Source organism: Danio rerio, chromosome 14 (genome assembly GCF_049306965.1).
Source record: "Danio rerio strain Tuebingen ecotype United States chromosome 14, GRCz12tu, whole genome shotgun sequence".
Classification (NCBI taxonomy): Eukaryota; Metazoa; Chordata; class Actinopteri; order Cypriniformes; family Danionidae; genus Danio; species Danio rerio.
The window spans coordinates 38,341,546-38,361,322 of record NC_133189.1 but is presented as its reverse complement, the minus strand read 5'-3'; the positions used below and the strand labels follow the sequence as shown (position 1 = coordinate 38,361,322).

General features: G+C 36.7%; 1 protein-coding gene across 13 annotated transcripts in view; it reads left to right on the top strand.

The window, feature by feature from the left end:
* Positions 1 to 6,547: 6,547 nt before the first annotated feature.
* The window catches only part of xpnpep2 (X-prolyl aminopeptidase (aminopeptidase P) 2, membrane-bound), a 182,487-nt gene continuing 169,257 nt past the window's right edge, over positions 6,548 to 19,777 (top strand). For 8 of the 13 annotated variants that reach the window (XM_073921279.1, XM_073921268.1, XM_073921274.1 and 5 more), the window contains exon 1: positions 6,548 to 6,688. The gene's annotated coding sequence lies outside the window, so the exon portion shown is untranslated. Of the gene's footprint in view, positions 6,693 to 19,777 lie in introns of all 13 variants that reach the window. The other 5 variants (XM_073921270.1, XM_073921269.1, XM_073921281.1 and 2 more) reach the window with 1 other exon arrangement.

The window sequence follows — 19,777 nt, the reverse complement described above, 5'->3', positions numbered from 1 at the left end:
ACAAATGCTATTGAAAAGGTTAAAGTAGATACTTTTATTTAAAAAGTTTTTTTGTGCATATAAAATTTATTTTGTAAATTGATTTGATGCAGATGACATCTCTTTGATCCACGTAATTTAATATAATTTTAAATATAAAAACACAATTTTAAATGTTTGCATGTCATTTAATTCAGTAAAATTTAGTTATTGTAATTTTTCATAATTATATTGTTTTAAAAGGGGGAAAATAGACTTTATTTGGACAACATTTTTGTGAGATTAACAACACTCAAATGTGATTTGCTGAGAAAGCAGTTTCATTGAAGAATGGGCAATCAACCTTGAATAAAGCCGTCACTGGCAATACCTTATGATATTTGAGCCAAACAGAACATGCTGTTTCAGTCATGAAAAATTGGATTTGGAATTTGAGGTAACATTCACTAGAGAGCAACACATATGATTTAATTCAGCCATCGCCTCTTGAATGACACTCTCGGTCATTTTATCCCAACCTGGATGACTGAACAAATAAACAGTTCCTTTGAAAGAGACTTTTTTTTTTTAAGGTTCACATATGCCAAGTTTGGAAACGACACCAAGCATGTTATTACAGCAAATAAACAAAGAGAGGGAGGGGGAGAGAGTAAAGAAGGAAAATATAGACTGTGAAAATATACAAAAGTGAGAGTCAATCGCGAAAGTATTTCCATAATAAGAACTGAACAAATAATAAATTATAGAGGCTGCTCTCAGCTGCAGGGAATCGACAAGATGTTGCCAGCCGAAGAAAGAAGGCGTCACTCTTTCACCCTCTCTAGGATCTTAGAGCTGCCTACATACCAACAGTACAACATATTTTTGCTCTTATTTTGGTTTCTATTTGATTTCTGTGAGGTAGTTCAGTGTTGGGGAAAGTTACTTTTGAAAGTAATGCATTACAGTATTGAGTTACTCCTACAAAAAAGTAACAAATTAAGCTACTTAGTTACTTTTTATGGAAAGTAATGCATTATATTACTTTTGAGTTACTTTTGCGTTACTTTTCCTTACCTGACTGAGGTTTGATTTGACTGAGGTCTTTCAGAACTTGCAGGTGTTTTTAATAGAGAAGCTCTGCATTTAACAGCCACCTATATAACCTATACCTTTATTTTCCTTTAAAAAAATGTAGGATAAAAGTTATATTTTGAAAACTTCCTGAGCACCAGAGCTATAAATGCTGTACAGATTAATGAAAGTAATGTGTTTGCTACATTTGAAAGTTTTGTGTTATTAGTTAAGTAAATTCACTGTCCATTGAGATAAAGACTGCAATAAAACCTAAGAGTATTAACATGAAATAATTTAAGGTAAAAACAGATTTTAAACCTTTAAAATGTTCAATAACAAGATAAACTGTAAGACGATAAAAAAATCCCCAAAACAAAATAAATCTGAGCTTTATACATATATATTGTTTTATGTGGCCTTAACAAATGTGTATATCGTTTCCCTAAAGAGAAAAAAAAATCTTACTATATTACAAAACAAAGTCGCTTCTACAGTAACATTAGACAGTGGCTGTATTTCAACAATAAAAGCAATAACCATTTTAGTTTAGTCGAATTAATTATTTTACCTGGACAACGTGAACTGATGTCAATTCTGATGTCAATTGATGACAGGCGATTCGCAAATTAATTGTTTGTTTTAACCAGATTTTCAAAGTGAACCGGTCCAACCAGTTAATTAAATAGAACAGAGCTGTCATGAAACAGTTTGTGCCTTCAGTACGTACTAAAATACCAGGTATGACTCGAAATAGCCCAATATCCTGAGTTATTCCTTTACTAGAACAGTACACATTTATCTGCTGTGAAAAAAAAGACCTGATGATGGTTGCGAGCCGACTGTTCTCTTGCAACATGCACTCTCATTGACTGTGTGATTTAATCTAAGATTATTTTTATTTTGCAATATATTTTGTAAAAGCCATTTAAGCAAGGTAAAAAGTAACTCATGTTACATTTGTTTAAAAGTAACTCAATATTAGTACTTATTTTTAAAGGTAATGCATTACTTTACTCATTACGTTGGAAAAGTAATATTATTACGTAACGTGAGTTACTTATAACTCGTTAACCCCCCACGCTGAGGTAGTTTTTATGCAACATGCTGTCAGTGGCCCTGGAGATCTTTAGAGTAACTAAAAATACCAATTTACACCGTAATTGATAACTTGGCATCCACACCAATGGATAAAAATGTTATATGTAAACATTCCTTTAAAGTCTGCATGAACCAGAATTAGCTGAGATTTAATTCAGTATGTTGATGTACTTTCAAATGAAACAGAATACTGAGTAGGGGGTGGGGCTTTCTTTTTGCAGATCATTCACTCATGGCAAATTAAGAGAAAGAGAGGTGTGATTAAGAATATTATGGCTGAAGCCGTCACACTGATGCCAACAGAAGGATAGGCTCTCCAAACTTGGTACCAAACAGTCAGACTTTGATTGAAGATTACCAAAACTTTAACTTGCACAAATTAATTGTTCACCTGAAGCATAACAATGTGTGCTAACAAAATCTAATGGTTAATTTTGATTTCACACAATAGATTTAAACCCTAAAATATGCATTTCTAGACCAGTCCTGTCACTCTCATGTCCTATGATAAGTATAAATGCATCTGCATAAAACTTACCATTCTCTGGAACAGTATGCAGAAACGAACAGATTCTGGTAGCATCTGCTTGTACATTTATTCGAATTTATATGGAGTGGAGAACAGAATTGAATGCATATATCCCTAAAATGCGTTTGCATGCTTCTTACTTCATCCTTCAAAGCCATTTCCCTTCTTTCGTCTCGCCGAGTTTGATACAGCATTAGCCCGAAGCAATGACTGCTGCTGGATCCTAAACAGACTCTGAAATGATTTTCCACTAGTTACTCATTTATCTTGCTCCATATACTGCTCTGCTTCCTCTCAGAGCTGACAGGTCCAGCAGGTAACCAGGAGGCAGTTGTAGGTTATACTAGACTAGACTCTGCGTTTGGCAGCTGAAGCTGGCATAAGTTGGCATCCCTCTACTCTTTCAGTAGATAATGTTATCTGACATAAGAAACATCTTGTGTACTAAAGAGATTAAGGCAGGCACTATATCCCCTATTATCAGAGCAAATCTTCAGGATAATGTTCCTAACAGCATATGGAGCTTATAGTGATTACCAACAGATGAAAAGAAACTTACCCTCAACCTCAGAGGTTTACACAACAACCATATGGCATGTAAATATTCGATAACAGGGTTTGATGGGGTCAAAGTCATCTGTAACAGTTATGTTTTGGTGAAAACTGTGGTCACTGATCTTTAGCGGTAACTCGCTGTGAAGGGCTGTCAACCGGCAATATCCAAACTCCATTTGAAGACAAAACAATCTCACCTCGCCTTCAAATAACATCTGCTGCCCATTTGGGAACCATTCCCGCAGTTGTCGCTGTTTAATATTCACAAAGTCTCTGGAATCTGGGCTGGTGCGAAAAACAGAGACCTGAGAAACGCACAACAAGAGGAGGTTAAACAGGCGTTTTGGAACTCTGGTCATTGGTAACTGCAATGGCGATCGGCTCTCCTGGGGGGCCCAGAGGCGAAGCCAGACCTGAGGGTTAGCCACACAGGAAGTTTACACAGCAGCATGCCAAATCAAAATCTATTTAATCATCAAACCGAACGAATGGGAGCTGTCTGCCAGACACCGCTCAGCAGCTGCCTCAGATGAAGACAAATGTGGTGCGGAGCTGCTGGAGCAAAAGCCAAATGCGCTGTATGAAGCGGCATATAGCGAGGTGCATCTCGCCAAGCCCTTCGGTTGCATGTTAATATGCGCTTTTTGAGTGCGTTTAATTGTTTGCATGTGAGCGTTTGAAAATAGATATTATTTAGCCATTGTTAAAGCGATGGAGTCGATTCACAGCATGCTTTGTGGGAATTACTTGCACGTGGAATTGTGACATAAACAATGTTAATAGCCATGCACAAACACTTCCCATATGTTGTACTGTAAGCCAAAGACATTAACCTTGCTAAATGCACTTGAGTAGTGCAGTATGAGAATGGGAATATGGAAGTCAATGGGAATAAGCCATGATTGATTGGCGTGAGGATCCAAGTTGAATTCCAAGCAATAGAAGCTCATTGTTTCGTTTCCACATAGGATGAGTGTAATTTGTTTACGCATATGGACGTCTCTCAGGAGCTCTTGTTTTCTTTGCATGCTGTGTTTGGTTTTCTCATGAATCTGATATCCGAGTTTAAGGATGCGTGTCTCTCAAGGGATGGCAAATAAAGAAAGGTAACCTAAATAATGCAACCGGTCTGATGTGTAGCTAGTTCATATGCATGAGAACATCATCTTTTTGTCAACAGCTCCGGCAGTAATCATCAGGATGGTATTAGGCTTCTGGGTGGTATTGTAGCCTAAAAAAAATCCCTTTTGGTCTCGAGCCAACGATCATCGGTTACCCTGCAGAGAAGAGGGAAGCGCTTGTGTATGTTTGAGACTGATGCTATAATGGTTGTCTAAACCTGAGGGTGGTGAAGATCATTAAACACCTCCTCTGTCTCTCTCTAAAGGACATCTCTCGTCATGGCAACAGCATAAACATCACTCACTTTCTCCCAGGGTGTATATGGGAAGAATATGCAAGGTTGCTACTTCTGATGTCCGCTAGGGACTGGGACTCTTTATAGAGTACACAGAAAAATATAAAGATGAGAAATGCAGAGTCAGTCTGATGGTGCTTCTGTATGAGCAAAGGTTTCTTTTGTGAGAACTAATGGGGCCTGTTGGGAAGAGAGCATTAGCAAATGTCTAAATGTTTGATTATGTATTGAAACTGTTGCTTAGCAAGCTACATGTTAATCATAATCAAAAGCAACTAGTTTAAAAATACATTAATAATAATATACACTACCTGACAAAAGTATTGTCGTCAATCCCAGGTTTAAGAGCAACATAATATCTGGAAAAGATTTCATTAATTCATTTGGAAAAGTGGCAGAAGGTTGAATTGCTTCCCAAATACACCATCACAAATACTGCAGAAACTCTATTGTTACCTGCATGGACCCAAGATTCTCTCAGAAATCAGTCAAGTTTAGTGAAGAAAAAAATCATGGTTTGGGGTTCTGCGAGAGTTCATTATATTTATCATTATGTTATATCATTATATACAGTATATCATTATGGGGTGTGCGAGAGTCTGAGGTATCAAGACATTTGTGCTGCCTGTTACAGTACATTACAAACCACAGGAGAGGGGTGACTCGTCAGCAGGATAGTGCTCCTAATAATACTTCAGCCTCCACATCAAAGTTCCTGAAGGCAAAGAAGGTCAAGGTGCTCCAGGATTGGCCAAGTTATTATTTGTTGTTCCTAAAACTTGGATAGTAGACAAGACTTTTGTCAGGAAGTGAAATATAGCATTATTATTTTAATGATAATTTGGAAGTGAATTATGAAAGGTGAATATAAAATATTGAATTTTTAAATATAACAATGTGTGTGTCAAGTTGTTCTGACTTGAATTATTCACAGCTTAAATATAGATCTATGTTAAATTTTAGGATAAGCCCTGTAAATTCAAGGCATTAATATGCAAGCACTTGTTAATTGAATGCAATATTGTTTTTAGTTAGTGCCATTTAACTTGTTTGTGTTTTTTCCTTACGAAGACATTTGGCATTATTTTTCTTCCATAGCAAAGGTAAATAACAAACAAAATGTCTTAATTGTGGGGGCTGGTACTTACAGCCTACTACTGTAAATACAATGAAAACAGCTTTACAAAACCCAGGGGACAAAATAAAACAGGAATGGTTTTAATATTTCGATAACAACATTTCAAGTACATAAAAATGAAAACGTTCACGTTGCATATTTAAAATTTTCTCAGTGGTGTTAAAAGCAGTTTTTTTCATTACTTTAAATAACAAACAAAATGTCTTAATTGTGGGGGCTGGTACTTACAGCCTACTACTGTATATACAATGAAAACAGCTTTACAAAACCCAGGGGACAAAATAAAACAGGAATGGTTTTAATATTTCGATAACAACATTTCAAGTACATAAAAATGAAAACGTTCACGTTGCATATTTAAAATTTTCTCAGTGGTGTTAAAAGCAGTTTTTTTCATTACTTTAAAAAATAAAATCATTTGTAGCCTATAAAATATTGTGGAAAAAAAATGAATCACTATTGCATGTTTATCTGCAAGGTTGTACTTTTAATCTACTGTTCTGTGCATGTTGTTCGATAATTAAACTAAAAATAAAACATATGAATAAATAAAGGAATTTTTTTTTGACAATTTCATTCCGGTGAATCATCTCAACCAACTGATTAACTAGAAATGTCCAATGCTACGTATAAAACCACAGACTAATATGAAAAGAATCATTTAAATGAATCTTTACCATCAAGGGATATAGGAATTTTAGGATTGAACCGATTCAATAGAATGAATCAAACATTCCCAAGCTTCAAAATTCACATGAGAAGAACAAACTGATTCATTAGAATGAATCGCCTTTCCTGCCTGAAGGTAACGTCGATGATGTGACGATTCATTTCGACGGTGGTTGATGACGAGATCGTTTGGAAAAATAGCTTGCTACTGGAAAAACGACACCGTTGCTGCTCCTCTGGGAAAGATGTCAGTAAGTTTGTTACGTCGTAACATATTTATTCAATTTAATGAGCGATAACTGCAACATGCAACCGGGTTAACTAAGGCCTTTCTTAAGAGATTTGATATATGATTATATTGCTGTTTCTGTTGTCACTCTTCCGGAGTTATGTACAATGTGTCGTAGTCATTCAGTGTTTGTTTAGCAGATTGTTGTTCACTTTTACACGTTTAGAATCGATTTTATCGCACATGTAGCCTGCGGTTCGTGGTGTTGACTAGTCTCGAAGAAATGGACTGTGTCAAATAGAGAACATTTAAGGTTGAAATGTCCAGCCAGGCAAAGCGGCAAATTGTTTTGCAGCAGATGTTGTCTGGCTACTTACGATTGACTTGTTTGTTTGTGGAGGATGTCTTGACCGTCTGGGTCTCTGCCTCGGCCAGTAGTCAGGGGAGCTGCGGGTCAGTGCATCACTTTGCCAAGCTGAAGTAGTCATCACGGCAATAACCACAGTGGTAATCATGGCTAATCATGCTTTTATAATCTCGGCTGCCTATGCTGGATCAGATGCCTGCTGTTTATTATCATAACAAAATAAGTAAGCATTGCAACACATTGAAACATGTGGGAATGGTTTGAAGATTCGCTTGCGTTTTGTGAATCCTGGCTGAGATTAAAACGCAAACATCACATTAAACGGTTTATAGAGAGCTAACATTTTTGTTGTTTACTTCTTGCTTAGCCAAAACTTTTATCCACTTTTAATGTCTTAAAAGTAGCTTTAATAGTGGAAAAACAGAACTATTTGGTAAAAAGAGGATCTATGGCACACAATCGTTTAAAAGTGGTGGTTACGACATTATTAATGTTTCAAAATATTTATGTTTCAAACAAATTATCCTGAACATTAATCATGGTTATAATAAATGTATGGTTATCAGAAAAATTAAATTGCACATCAGTTTTCAACATTGATAATATTTTCGATTACAACATTTCTTGAGCTACATATCCGTACAGTATATTTGAATGATGTGTGAAGGATGCCTTTGATGATTGGGGTAATGGCTGCTGGAAATTAAGGTTTGCATCAAGGGAATAAATGGCATTTTAATATAGATTGAATCATTGAAATGGAAAAATAACATTATAGATATTTTAAATAGTAGTACTATTTCACAGCAGAGTCCTTGTTTTTTTTCTCCTGTTTCATGAATAGATAAATCCATCTGGTTTTATGGTCTTGTTGTGTTGATGTTTTTCATAGTTTTTACGTCATGCCAGACCCTTATAGGACCATCAATCAAACTATTCTTTCCTTACCAGGTTTGTGTGACGGCAGAAAAAGATGGATGACTCATATCCATTTACACACTATAGAAAAGCAAAACATTCGCTAGGTATGGGATAAGATGCAAGAATTAAGATGGTGATTTTGCCCACCAGACCCACCCGCAAACGCATAATGACACCACACCCTTACTGCAAAAGAAAAAAAAAAACTTTCTTACATAGTGGTTTTTTCCTTGTTATTTTTTTATCAAGAAGGTTTTTTATACAGGTAAACCATTTTTAATTTATTGTATTTTCAGAAAAAAAATTCCCTCCTAATACAAGCAAAAAAAAGGGGGGGGGGGTAATGTAAATAATAAGAAAATAATGCATTAATAATCAGTAATACAGTTCTAGGTTTATAGCATCAAATAAAAGAATAAGGGCTTTGTTTTAACGATCTAGGCGCAAAAACATGAAGGGTATTTCTGAATCCACTTTTGCTATTTTAAGGATGGAAAAATACGGTGTGCGCCCAGGCGCATGGTCTAACACGGTTGTGCTTATTCTCCTAATGAGTTTTGGGTGTGTTTTGAGCATAATGTCAGTGTTGGCACAAGGTGGATAAGTGCTTAAAGTAGTTGAATTTAGAAATTCAAATCCAGGAATACCTGGAAAATTGGCTTGTTTTGTTGAGAAGTGCTTAAAAGTGTTTAAATTAACAAGGAGATGTTATATGCAGTTTTCACGTCGGAAAACTGTAAATGCTTGTGAACTTTTGTGACTATTTAATGCAATTTAGTGACTATTTAGTGATTTGACTGATATGAAAAGTGACCAATCACAGTTGACCTTGTCTAGTATTATATGAAACATGAGGGCGGGACAAAGGCCTTTCTGTGTTGTAATGACTGAAAAATAAAAACTAAACAAATGTTTATTGGAATGTTTTTCTTATGTTTTTCACCATGAAGATGTTTATGCTATTAACAAGTGTAAATAAACCAGATTTTCTCACAACACATCCCATGACAATCACATGTTAGGTCAGTAGGCAGAGAGTAGGTGAGCTTTTGTGGTTGTTAAAACACATTCAAACACATGAGCATGTACACTACAAAGCAATCCTATCTAATGTGGATCACAAGTGCCCAATTCACAGGTTTTGAAATTAATTTATTTTTTAGGTGATCTTGAACCATGTATGGGAACTGGACAGGTGTAACCGCAGTTCTATGAATGTTTTGCCCTCCATGCTTCTAGCAGTTATGTGACCGTAAACTATGAATTGCATGCTGTAATCCTCACCACAGGCTCTCCAAACCAGGAGGAGTGGTGGATGTCCTCAGCACCACTTTCCCAGTCTCTTCTTTATACTTCCCCTGTCTCTGTTTACAGGCTGTCTCGAACAGACTCATCACCGCGCACTCCAAAAGACAGCAGAAAGGAAGGTCTTTGGGTTCATGTTTAATAAACAATCCAGTGAAAAATAATTAGACGATAAGGCGCATGTTTTGATTTAACGCGAAGGTGAAGTTTTACATATCTTGTCTAAGCTCAGCTGCATTTTTAATATATAGGCTGAATATTTCATAGATTTACAGCCGTGATGAAATGCAGATTTATTCCGCTGGGAAAGTTGCGGGAAGGACAGTGCATGTGTATTTGCATATGTGTCAGCGTCATCGCACATCTTGACTTCCTTGTGCTGTTCTGGCAGGAAACGGGTTCCTGTGATCACCGAAACAACAGGTTTGCTCCAGATGTGCTGAGATCCAGTCTGTGGTGGGGCTGTTTCTCTACATGGTACAGACTGTGCCAAGAAAGCCTGGCTGGTTGTTGAGCATCAGTGTCTGCGAGAGGCTGTGCTAAAAGATAAGAAAAAGAGAACAGAAAGCTTTCCCTCTCTTTTTTTTTCTATCCATATCTCTCCCTCTAAAACCCAGAGGAGCTGACCTGCATTAAGACATCAGGAAGAGTGGGGCGGTTAATAGGATGGATACAGGCAAACATCCTCAGAAGCTTGTTAAAGAGAGGAGCGTTGGCAGCGATTTAGAAAATCAGCTATTATAGTTTAATGGGGTTCATCAAATCCGAGTTGGCAAATTATAGCAGTCTGGCCCCCTCCCAAAAACCACCCCTTGTGCTCCATGACATCTTTATCTCTGTATACTAATGCGTTTATAAGCTGTGTAGTGTTCACAAAGGCAGCCATTGTGAGCCTTATCGCATGAATGAAGCATCCCCAGCCAAGATTTTCCAGCCATTACATCAAAACCTCCTCCAGATTTGAGAGGTAAAGGATGATATAGCCGATGCCATTTAATGTGCCTCTCCTCCAAACACAGGTCTGTTTCCCATTGAGCTCAGTTTGTTGTAATGTTTCAAGGATAGCGTATGCAATATGCTTGAGCAAAGATTGTTCTGCATTCCTTGAACGTGCACTCCCTGATGCTTCTGTCATTCTTTATGTTTGACATCGTGTAGGATAGGGCTGCACAATATTTTTTTTCTCTGAGATATAGATAATATATATTGAGATATAATTTCACCAGATGACTTGTATAACTTTAAATTTTTTTATTTTTTTGTGAATATATTAGATCAGGGCTATTTAATTGGTGGCCCCCGAGGCAATTTGTTCCGGCCCTCCAAATAGTGAACAAGACATCAAGAAAAAATTTAGTTCAGTCGAAAAACTGTTGCCATAGTTATGAAGTGATGTGCGTCTGTTCAATATAGCACGAGCTGCAGTTGAAGGCTGTGCAGGGAGTGAGTCACCTGACATTAAGTGAGTGGGGTGGGCAGCCGAAAACATTTGGATATGTTTGTAGAAAAGGCCTTTTGTACAATGCACTGATATCGTTAATAGGGATGCAATGATTAGCCCATTTTACTATTAAGCGCGCTTTAATTCATTACGGTTAATTAATCTTAAAGGCTTCTCAATGCCACGTTTCTGTGGCATGGAACAAAACTGCTGCTGCAACTAAACAAAGTTATGCCAACTGTGTGCTAGTTTAAAGTCCTGAGCTTATAGCAAGGCTAATATGCACGCACATTGGATTAACTATAGCAGCAGGCCGTTCACATATTATGTCTTTTACGCACCCAACTGACGCACTCGCGCCCTCCAGGAACACAGTAGAAATTATCTTGTGCTGTAGTGGTGAGGGTTGTGCATGGCTTTGAGTGCAATGTAAACAAGATAAGTTCGACAAATTATTACAAGTTTTTAAAATGATGATGTATGAACGCAGATAATAACAGTTCATTTAAATTATTAGAAAATATAAAGCTTAAATTTACATCAGACAAATAATATTATTTATTCTTATTTTTTATTTGTTTATTTATTGTTCTTTCATTTATCTTCATTGTGAAATTATCACTCATGTTTAAATCAAAAACTTTTTCATTTATTTTTAAGTCTAAAGAGAGAAATGAACTATTGTTTATAATAAAAAAAAAAAAAAAAAAATATATATATATATATATATATATATATATATATAGTGCTGTATTTGGTTACTGAGCAGCAATAAACAACACTTTTTGAAATATAATCAGTTTTCTTGTGTTTTTCGAAACTAGTAGTGTTTTAAATTGAATAAATGCATAATAATCATAACCCTGAAACCATGATACCAAAATCTTTATTTGTTACATCTCTAATTGTTATGCCGTTTAAAACAGCATATAAATGTGTTTGAATGTAGAAGAAGCCTACTTAAGCAATACACGGAAATGCAATATTTGGATATGTTTGTAAAAAAGCTACATTGTACAATGCAGTGATGTTATGTAGTTTTAAAATACAACATATTAATGTAGAAAAAGCCAACGTGGCTGTCTTAGAGCAAAAATACAGCATATGGGCTCTTCTATTTCTGTTGTGTCACCACTTACTGTATATTGCAAGTCACATCTCTCCGGCCCCTCATTTGCGAGGCTTTTCATGAACTGGCCCCCATGACAAACTAATTGAATAGCCCTGCTTTAGATTGATTGGGATGATTTTATAGAGAAGTGAAATATAAATGTATTTTAATGTCATTTATTATTTATACATATTACAAACTACAGTCATAAATAAACACAATGGAGCAAATATTAAGGTGAAATGCAGTTATTTATGGTTTTCTGCTAAGTCTGACAGTATTCAGTTACAAAAACGAACCAGCATTATCTCATGATGAACCATGCACTTAAGTTTTATTGTCGAAAAAATATACAAAGCTCAATCAGTGTACTACAGTAAGTACTATTATTCTACTAGTACTAATAAGTACTACAAAAGTCCCAGGTACTACTATTTTTGCTGTCCACTTTTCACTACTAAAGCATTTTTATTAAACAGACAATAGATTGTTTCTAAAATTAAACAACTAGATAAGGGGATTATACAGTGCATCTGGTGTGCAGTATTTATAGCACTTTACTTTTTTCACATTTATGTTAGAGCCTTATTCCAAATTGGATTAAATAATTTATTTTCTACATTCATCTTTCCCTCTATCCTATTCCTAACTAGTCTTCCAGTTCCTGCTGCTCAATAACATCCCCACAGCATGATGCTGCCACCACCATGCTTCACTGTAGGGAAGGTATTAGCCTGGTGATGACCGGTGCCTGGCTTTCTCCAAACATAACGCCTGGCATTCACTTCAAAGAAATCAATTTTAGTCTCATCAGACTAGAGAATTTTTTATTTTTTTTTGTCTGACAGTTCTTCAGATGGCTTTTGGCAAATTCCAGGCGGGGCTTCTGTCTGGCCACTCTACTATACAGGTCTGATTTGTTGATTGCTGCACAGATGGTTGTCCTTCTGTAAGGTTCTCCTCTCTCCACAGAAGAACGCTGGAGCTCAGACAGAGTGACCATCGGGTTATTGATCACCTCCCTGACTAAGGCCCTTCTCCCCCGATCACTCAGCTTAGATGGCCAGCCAGCTCTAGAAAGAGTCCATGTGGTTCCACACATCTTCCACTTACGGATGATGGAGACCACTGTGCTCATTGGAACTTTCAGAGAAAGAGAACTATTCTGTAATTTTCCCCAGCCTTGTGCCTCTAGACAATCCTGTCTTGGATGTCTACAGACAATTCCTTTGTCTTCATGCTTGGTTTGTGCTTTAACATGCACTGTCAACTAGGGTTGGGCGATATTGACCAATTTGGCATCGCACGATGTCTAATATGAAACATCGAGATAGACGATGCCATCGTCGTCATAGGCGGGGGGTGGGGGTGGTTGTTAATTATCAATTAATTCATTACAAGTTAATTAATTGTAGTCTATCGTTTTCACTACCTGACCCACATGGTCTTTGTTTTACCCATAACCAAACCATAAATAAATGAAGTTACAAACAAATGACCACCTGTCAATCACCTTTTTTCTGCGGGACTCTGGCATGAATAGGCACAGTGATCTTTGTCATTCTAATAGCTTTTCCCATAGCTGGTGGAAGAGACGAGAGTTCGGTTGAAGTTCACTGCAGTGCATACATTTTCATTGTTTTCACTGAAAAATTCTCACCGATTGGGCGGATTTAGGAGACATTTATGCAGAATGCATCTTTGCACCTAAAAACGCCAAACGCAGCATTCAGGAACAGATAAAAACTGTTGTTATGTGAACTTGCTGAAGTAAAAAAAGCCTGCAATGCTTGCCCCGACGTTGTGCTCTTCTTATTGGCTCACTGTTCTAGAACTGAATGCGAATGATTGGTTAATATCAGCTGTCAATCACTCAGTCATTGCCTTCTGCCTTCAGATGACAGGAGCTACAACCACAAAATGTGAAGTGCTGAAGATAAGAGAATGAAAATAACACTGATATTTAACTAAAGTTACTAGTAATGGCACATCTTATAAGTGATCATGTCCTGAATTTTAATCCACGATTTATACTCTTCCAAGAGTGGATAAAAGACTTCGTGTTTCAAGTCCCCTATGAAAAGGATTAAAGCCATTCAGTGTAAAGTCTGTGGGACGGGGTTTGCAGGTAACAGCGTTTGCCACTGAATCTACACATTTTAGGCGTGAGAGTTACTCTATAATCTTTCATTTAATCCTCACGATGCTGTCAGCCGTGCAAGCGGCAGCTAAATGTAGAATTTAACACAGCTTATGAAAAGACCATTATTGCTATTAAGATAACATGCAAATAATAAGTTGTATATCAATATAAATGAGGGGCGAGGCGATGGATTGCGATGCTGGCTCAGCATCGCTAAGTTTGTCGGCCATCGGCGATGGACGATGACATCGTCTATCGGCACAACCCTAACTCTGGGACCATATGTGTATGCCTTTTCAAATCATGTCCAATCAACTGAATTTACCACAGGTGAACTCCAATTAAGCTGTTGAAACATCCCAAGAGTTATCAGTGGAAACAGAATGTGCCTGAGCTCGATTTAGAGTTTCACGGCAATACAATTTCAATTAAATACATTTGCAACAATTTTAAAAAATCTTTTTTCACATTGTCATTTTGGGGTATTGTGTGTACAATTTTGAGAAAATAAATAAATTTAATCCATTTTTAAATAAGGTTGTAACATAAAAAAGGTGGAAAAAGTGAAGCGCTATGAATAATTTCCAGATGCACTGTATTTACTATTTAAGGAATGTTTCAATTGCATAAGTGAACTGACCCAAAGTTAGATGCATCATTAAAGAATTTTTCTGTTAGTATTCTGTGGATACCATATATGATAATTTCCATATCATCCAATCACCTTGTTTGTACTTAATATGTCATTTCTCAGTCAGTCACACCTTTAGTTTGGACCATATGTAATCTCAGTTTTTAAAAAAACTAAGTGGAGAGTTCACTGCTCTGGTCGAGTTCCTACAACTCAATCTTGCAAACTTCAGCTAAGCTGCACTTCTGATTATGGTGAACTTGGCTAGGTTCAAACAAAACGACCTTTATTCTTCTGTGTGAGCAGAAGGAAGATTAATTTCCCTCTTGAAAGATTAGTTGAATACCTTGAGGGTAGCGACTCGTGCTGCTTGTCTGTCTGTCAAAGCGGTGGCTGTGCCGTTAACGTCTGCATGTTTGCACTCCATCTGCAAACCACAGCCCTCCTGCAGGCCTGATTTTCCCTTTAAGATGTGCCCTTTCCCTGCAGATAGTCACTTTCCTTAGCAGATAATAATTGTGCACTTGTTCTTTGATAAGCTAGAAAGAACGTCTTCACACTTTTCAGGGGAGCCACAACGCTGTGCCCCTCAATAGAGTTCATCAATGGTTTTTCCTGGATCAGGATGTTTTATTGTTAGCTATCTGACAATCTCTCTGGTGCACAGCTCTGATAACCTTCTCTCTGGGGTGACTCCCTCCTAATCTGTTTCCTATGGGTCCTCGTGAGACTTACGCCTGGGTGTAATATCGCATTGAAGGCTTTTTAACATTTTGAAGAAGATTCGAGCAGATGCTGATGTTTAAAATGTTGCCATAATGAATTTATGTTCAGGTTTAGGGAACTGCAAATAGTTCAATAAAAGTTTTAAGAAACAGTGTTTCTGAAGTGACTGCCCAGCGGTAGCCCTTGCTCCATTTTACAATGTCACAGAATCCCCGTGGGCCAAGTCTTGTTTACTGGCTGAAATGCAATCATAAAGACTGAGGTAAAGCTTCCAATGTTTTCCCCACTCCCAAAACAATCTCAAAGCTCCCTCTGTACCACAGCTTTTAAACTGGAGATCCAAGAAAAAATTATCTGAGAGTTTACTGAAAAACAGAAATCCTCTGACAGTGTCAACATATTATTAATCCACTAATAAATTGTCTATTCTGTAAATATTTAGACTAGTGCTGCACGATATTTCTGCAATATATACTGTGATGATATGAATAAAATTTCTCCAGATGACTTGAATATCTCTATTTGGAGAGAATGAATAATTTTAAATTGATTGGGATGATTCTGTAGCAGGGTGAGTCATGCATAAAATATGAAAAACAATCAACAATCATAGATAAATACAACTTAGAGAAAAAGATGCAAATGAAATAAACAATGTTTTAAGCTTTTCTGAGAAGTATAACTGTATTCAGGTAGACTAATTGAATAATCATATTTACAGGAATACTGCATGCATAGTCTTATAAAATAATTCAATACAAATAATCTTTATTAAAGTTGCGAATGGTTCAATTTCTTATGCCTGAATGCTTTTAAAACCCTCATGCTTCAAAATAGGGAATAGCTATTTTAAATTTTGGTTGTACGATTATAGTCTGACAAATATTCACGGTTTCATGGTTTTCACAACTGTTTCAAAACACTACTAGATTAGAAAATCACATGAAACCTCTTTACATTTTAAAGTGTTATTGCTGCTAACCAAATAATACAACACAAAAACAAATAAAAACAAACAACAGTCCATTTCTTTTTGGACTTTAAAAGTTTTTGACATTTAAAGTAATAATTTTACACTGAATATAAATGACAGAACAATGAATAAATAAATGAAAATAAGATTTAATAAAGTCGTATTTGTCTAATGCTTGGATTAAAAATGCCTTCGACACTGCAAATTTTCAAGTCTAAATTAAAGACTCATCTGTTTTCCAGGTTGTTTGAAGCGTAAGTCCCCTTATCAAAGGGCCAATGGACTAGACACATATATACAGTTAGGTCTAGAAATATTTGGACATCGACTCAATTCTAACATTTTTGGCTCTATACACCAAAACAATTTGAGATGAACAAGATTTGCTTTAACTGTAGACTGTCAGCTTTAATTTGAGGGTATTTACATCCAAATCAGGTGAACGCTGTAGGAATTACAACAGTTTGCATATTCCATGACCAGATGTGTAAATTTAAATTAAAGCTGAGAGTCTGCAGTTGCAGCACATCTTATTTGTTTCATTTCAAATCCATTGTGTTAGTTTATATAGCCAAAAATGTTAGAATTAAGTCGATGTCCAAATATTTATAGACATAATCATATGTATTCATATAAATTTGCAAACAAACAGCATGTTAAACTTAATAAAAATCAACTTAATAAGAAAATGAGGTTGATAAATTAAACGTTATACATTATGGATAATTTCTGTCTGTTGAACAAAATGAATGCTTGCAGCTGGGCGGTCATGGTCATGAAGGTTTTCCACATGACTTGATAAATTGCAATTGCACGCAGGAAATGTTAGACGGAAGACAAGATTGACAATGTGGGTGTTTTTCACAGTGAAAATGGGACAACATCAAAACTGCAATTTGTAAAGGTCTTTGTGAAAATTCTGACTTGAAAATTCAAATTCTGACCTAAAGAATTTGAGTCAAATTCTGACTTAAAGTTTTTGTTCAAATGTACATAAAACCTGATCATTTTTGGGTTTTTTTGACAATGATGCCTCTTGTACATTGTCCTATTATCTTTTGGGAGAAGCCCATGTCATTTCTGGTCTAAAAATATAACGCTGGTTGAATTTAAGTAACTTTAAGTTTAAGTCAGAATTTGCCAGGGGTTGGGTGATGTCGACCAATTTGACATCATACGATGTCTAATGTGAAACATTGGCCGATGCCATTGTCGTCGTAAGTGGTGGTGAATTTAATTATTATGAATAGTTATTTGTTGCTTACACTTTTGACTACCTGACCCGCATGGTCATTGTTTTACCCATAACCAAATTATTTCATCTGGGTTAAATTCTCTCACTGAAAAAAGTGTTGCATGTAGAACTGTTGCAAACAATTTATTTGTGTTGAATTTAAACAAACAAATGAAGTTTAATAGCGTTCAACTTAATTTGTTTGTTTAAATTCAGCCTAAATAAATTGTTTACAATTACTTAACATAAAAAATGAGTAAATCCAAGGAATCATATTTTTTCAGTGTACATAATTTTTTAATCATACTTTTAGAGCCGTATAACGCCAAAAGCAGCATGGAAGCAGTCTCCTTTCAGTCACTCCACCTCTTCACAGAAAATGTCAGCCTGATCTGGTGTATTAATCATCTGCCGTGGGTTGTGAAACTGAACAATAATGATGTTCCAGATGCTGGGCATCCACTAGCACAGGATCTTCAAGTGTAAATCTCCCTTCTTTCTCATGCTTCGATACGTTTAGGTTTCGCCGCTATTAGATTTCGGTATAGAACGCGCCATGCGGAAGTAGAGAGACTTACTCATAATCTACCGGAAACACGTCAGCAGAGTTCGTGCATAGAGTCTATTGCCAGTGTGGACGTGGATCGTTTTGGTTCTAAAATGGCATTTTAAAACTAAGATGTATTAAGGTAAATAGGGCCTTATGGTATTTTTCGGGAGCATGTTGTTGCTGTGATGGCGGCGGGGCAGAGGATCGTGATGCCGGCTCAGCATCGTGATTTCTATTGGCCATCAGTGATGGATTGACTGTATTTACATTAAGATTTTTACCCTTCGATTCTACAAACATGTCCATAGTGTGTTTTGCTCTGTACATCCACATAACTACTTAGGAATACTTATGAGGTAAATCTAAAACCACTCTCTGTGCGTTTAATCCTGGACTAAGGTGTTTGGCTCAGTGGTGATTTAATGAGTCCAGGATGGGTTTTCGCCCCTCTTCTCACCTTCTCCTCTTCTGCTTCATCAGAGCTGCTCTTTCCCAAGAGGCTCTTTGAGCAAATCACAAGAATTCAGCTCCCTGATTAGAGCGGTAACCAAAAGTCAAGCCTCCGAATGACACAGACGCTCCTTCTCAATTCCCTGGCGACTCACCAAAACCCCCTTACCCGCAACCCCTGGCATTTGTGGCGCTTTTGTTGTTTTTGTCCACGTCAATGATCCATCCCTCCACAGGACGGCCACTGTTAACACAGCTGAGGTGCATTAGGCTTGTGTTGTTCTTGCTTCTTACCTGGCTCCAGGCTCTGTTTGCGGTCCCTTGTGTTTTCCTTCCACTTCAGTGCCACCGCAGACCCCACGCTGGAGTCCAAGTGGCAGCTCTCGGAGGCTGTAATGCGCTTAATTGCCCGTGATGTTGTTCTTTCTGCAGTTTTGACGTTTGGAAAGGCAGTGATTTGACAACGTGCTGTCAGATCCAGTATGTATCAGTGAAGCTGATTAATTGGAAGCGACTGGGTTGGAAAGCAGAAAAGACACCGCGGTATTACTGCTGGTGGGATTTTCAGACAAGTTGATGGTACTAATAAAGCTTTTATGGTGTGGCAGAAGAGGCTTGTTGCCAGCACTGCTACAGATGTTACTGCTGTGCCTTGGCTCCAAGTGAAAGTTGTAGCTTTTATTTCTGCATTACCTCAGCCATGATCAATCATTTCACACTGTTATAGGCAACAAGTAGGCTGCAAGATAAAATCTATTATAGGGCTGCACGAAATTGGAAAAATCCAACAATGCAATGTTTTGTTTTTATGCGATATACAGTACTTTGTTATATAAAAAATACTTTGAATTTTTGGTCACTTTATTTTAAGGTTCGATTCTTGCTCTTAGCAAAACATTTCGACTTTTGCTTCAATCAACTCCTAATTTGCTCCTCAATAATAGTTATTAAGGTAGTTTCGGTATTGGGTAGTTTTATAAATGTAGAATAAGATTATGCATACTTTATACATTAAGTACTAATAAGCATCTCAATAACATGCGAGCCAATAAGCAACTAGTTAATAATTAGTAATGGTTCCTAAAGTGTAACCAAATGTAATTTTGATTGACAGGGATGATTCTGTGGGGGAGTGAATCATGCATAAAATATATTAAACAAACTACAAGCATGGATTCATGCAACGAAGCAAAGATAAAAGTGAAATTAACAGTGGATGCATGATGGGTTTGTATATGTAAATCTAAAAATTACA